The sequence below is a fragment of the Palaemon carinicauda genome, chromosome 7, assembly GCF_036898095.1.
Source record: "Palaemon carinicauda isolate YSFRI2023 chromosome 7, ASM3689809v2, whole genome shotgun sequence".
Taxonomy (NCBI): Eukaryota; Metazoa; Arthropoda; class Malacostraca; order Decapoda; family Palaemonidae; genus Palaemon; species Palaemon carinicauda.
The window spans coordinates 60,989,227-60,993,444 of record NC_090731.1 but is presented as its reverse complement, the minus strand read 5'-3'; the positions used below and the strand labels follow the sequence as shown (position 1 = coordinate 60,993,444).

Below are 4,218 nucleotides of genomic sequence, written 5' to 3'. Positions count from 1 at the left end.
ATCTTCTGTCCACTAAGAACGCTTTGATAGCATCAAATGAACGTTTATCTTGTGTCCACTTAAAGTCAATCTTAGGGCTGGCGAGATTTATCAGAAGTGCAACAAATTGTTCGGACTGTACCTCCGGTAACATCCAGGCATACCAGTAAAGCGCTGTACTGCCTCTTCGATAAGAGTTAGCAAATCTTTAATTCATGTAACATCAGCATTTGGTGCAACCATTCCGCTCCCAATATCCATGACCCAAGTACGCTCTCCAAATGGTAGTTTATTTTACCAGGTTGACCGTCAGTATTTAAAATCTCTAATGGGAAGAAACAAGGAAGAACATTATTGAAATGGACCTACAGATGTGATTAAGTCAGAATATTTAGCATTGTGTGTGTCAAGGGTACTTATATCCTTTATTAGATAATAATTTGGCATATCTAAATCAATAAGGTCTTAAGATTCTTAATAAAGGATAAGAGTTTAAATGGTGACAAATTTACTTCCGATGATCTGTACAGACTCTCCTGGTTTTACAGACTCATCTGGTTTTTGGAAGAGTATGCAGGTACAGGTCCAGGAGCTGTCACCTTTTCTGCCAACCCATACCGTATACGAAACTCGTTCCATAGCTTCCTTCTTGTAAGGTAATCTGTATGGTCGCCCTCAGACAGACCAGATTATTCCCAGGCTTCAATACCATACGTGAAGCCACAGTTGATGGTAGGGGTACATCTGAAATAAAAGTAATCAAACTCAATAACTGCACTATTACCACGCTGGGGTAACTGGTGATTACAAAGATAAAGGTCAATTATAGTGTATATTCTATGGTAGCAAGAATTTAATCATTAATCTCAGTGGCCATGTTAACTTCCCCAACTGGAATTTTCACAAAACTAGAAGTTCAGGAGATTAACGTTAACTAGTCCATGGGTTTTACCCGTCAGGCGTGTCTAATGTAATAACAATTAATCCTTTCTCTTATTAAAGTCTTAAGATGATACATCTTGCAATTTCTTCAATACTTTGTTTATCTAGTGTGTCAGCCTCAGCTAATTTTAACTACTTACCAAGATTCTCGTAAAGTATGATCATATTCTACATTTTACATATTAATTTGTTCCTTTCTTAAGTTGGAAAAACTACTCCCTTAGCGTTCAGTGTTAAAAGTGTACGCCTTACAGACCCCCCTACGAGTTTCATAATCAAGTTTGGACAAATGTGTAAAACCTTAACCGTTCAAAACTAGATCTGGCAGTTATACTTTGAGCCTCTTGCAAGTTTGAGGCATTTTCTCAAAAATCATAAAGCAATTCTCGGTAGCTGCTTTGAAATTCAAAAATATTCCCGGTAGCTGCAATGAGCTGTACAGAACTATCTTAATGCAGTTTATCAAGCAGTTCTAGTTAAAACTTTACGCTACCATATCTAACATTTCACTTTGCTCTTAAAAATTCTTATTCAAACCAAGTTCTTTCAAAGGAAATCCATTAAACTAATACCAAAGCAGATAAAAATCTATAAATAATTGCATAATACCTCATTTCCTAATTTTGCCCTGACGCCAATAACGCATAATATCATGATGTACGGTAAATAAATACAGCCATCTTTAAGCACAAGTACTTAATACATACAGACAAAATGATGGGAAAGTTAGGCTTAGACATTTTCAAACTACCCCAGCAATCATTTAACAATACCTGAGTATGGGCACCAGTTGATACGCTATTGGTGACAATGCTGAATCTGTAATAGTACATAATGCCGACAAAAACTAGAGGAAAACAAACATGTTCGAACATAATACTTATATGTAGAAAAGCTATGTCAAAACATGTACATATATTAAACATGTGAGCAAACATATAAAGAACATTAAAACTACACAAAACATGAATAGAATAAAGTAAAGCCATAAAAAAAAACTAGCTGGACCAACTTACGGAATACTAGCGGTTCTGAACGAGTAATCCTTAACAGGTACACAATGCCAGAGAGCCTAATATTCAAATAAATTTTAACTTTCAAAGAAGACTTAACTTTACTCTAGCAAGGAGAACTAAATACGAACAAAATCACAGTTAAAACAAGGATTACATAGGAAATGTTATGGAAATACAAATAAGGGGGAACTATACAAAAAAGACTAAATAAATATTATGTGACAATATTGAGCGTTCATAACATATATATATATATATATATATATACATATATTTATGTGTATATATATATATATATACATATACATATACATATATATACATATATATGTATATATATACATCTATATATATATATATATATAAAGGTATATGTATATATATATATATATATAAAGGTATATGTGTATATATATATATATATATATATTTATATAATTCATATATATACATATATATACATACATACATACATATATATATATATATATATATCCAAAAAGCTTCATCCCTTACGTTTTATTTTTTATTTTTGCTGATCACGAAAACAACCAACCGTGATTTCATTTATGTTAAAACTTTGTCAATATATTTCATAACTGAATTTTGAAGGTTTAAGATTATAACTTCCCAATTTGCATGTCAAAATACTTCAAGATAAAGGAATGGACTCAATCGTCAAAATGACGAACTCCATTTGTCTAAATATATTTTTCTATGATGTCATGGTTTGTTTACAACCATGACGGGAAATGGAAGTGCTACGAATTTTAAACTATTTTTGATTTGTTAATAAATGTTAAATGATGAATTCTTCGGTGTTTAAGATTATCTACTGTTTGCAAGACGACAGATAGTAGCATTCAATAGGTTCAGATGAGCTAAACTTAATAAAAACACCAACTTTTTTATCGTCTATATGTATCAGAGGATGTGACAACGATTTCGAATATCAGTTGTATTTACTCTTACATTTGTTTACAGGATGCAGGATAACATGAGAAATAACGGAAAATATAGGTTAGCCCAATTGTGACACCATAGGTAAATAATTCTCTCTTATTTTCTTTGATTTGTATATTTCTCGGTCAATTTATTTACATACTAAAAAGCAATGAACATAAAAACTGAATGTTCTTTTGTTAGGAACAGTATGAAGCCACATGCAGTGTGCATTGTCTTCAATTTAAATTCTATTGGATTACTTAAGTACAATATAGCATATCTATAGTCGTTTTATGGAATGCTCAACAAGATCTTGGCTATATCATAAATAACCTAACCTGACAGTTACCTAAATACATTACAGAATATTTAAGATCCTTACCTAACCTAACCTAACCTAGGCTTGCCTAGGTGAAATAGAATATTATTACCCAGATAAACCTATATAACTAAGCATACCTAACCTAACTAAACCCAGGCTAACGTAAAGTGAAATAGGATATTATCACCCAGATTTTCTTACATAACTAAGCGAAACTAACCTGACGAAACCTAGGCTACAGTGAGTGAAAAAGGATATTATTATCTAACTAAGCATAGCCTTAGCTGAATACAATAGCTTGAATGAAACATGTTTTTACCCTACCTTATCTGGCAAAGCCTAGATATATATATATATATATATATATGTATATATATGTATATATATATATATATATATATATATATATATATATATACATATATATATATATATATATACGTGTATATATATATATATATATATGTGTGTGTGTGTGTGTGTATATATATAAATATATATATATATATATATATGTGTGTGTGTGTGTGTGTATATATAAATATATATATATATATATATACATATATATATATACATATATATATATATATATATACACACACACATATATATATATACATATATATATATATATATATATATCATTACTGATATGAATAGTAATATTATTATTAATATTATTACTATTATCATTATTGATATTCATATAAATATTGATAATAACAGTAATATTGATATTGATATCATCATTAATACCGATATACTGATATTAAAATTAATATTCTTGTGAATGATAATATTATAACTTATATATAAATATTATTATTGTTGAATATATTGTTATTAATATGAGTGTTAATATGGATATTAATATTACTATCAATATTATCATTAACATTAATATTAAAATATTATTATTATTATTATTATTATTATTATTATTATTATTATTATTATTATTATTATTATTATAAGGATTCATTTTATTATGAATAAAAACAATAAAATATA

General features: G+C 28.9%; 1 long non-coding RNA gene across 3 annotated transcripts in view; it reads right to left on the bottom strand.

The window, feature by feature from the left end:
* LOC137643581 (uncharacterized) overlaps positions 1 to 1,990 on the bottom strand; it is a 2,861-nt gene extending 871 nt beyond the window's left edge. Inside the window, exons 1-4 of one of the 3 annotated variants that reach the window (XR_011045016.1) lie at positions 1,938 to 1,978; positions 1,695 to 1,740; positions 492 to 723; positions 79 to 304 (exon numbers count right to left, since the gene is read on the bottom strand). This is a non-coding gene — a long non-coding RNA (uncharacterized lncRNA). Of the gene's footprint in view, positions 1 to 78; positions 305 to 491; positions 724 to 1,694; positions 1,741 to 1,937 lie in introns of those variants that run through there. The other 2 variants (XR_011045017.1, XR_011045015.1) reach the window with 2 other exon arrangements.
* Positions 1,991 to 4,218: the final 2,228 nt, after the last annotated feature.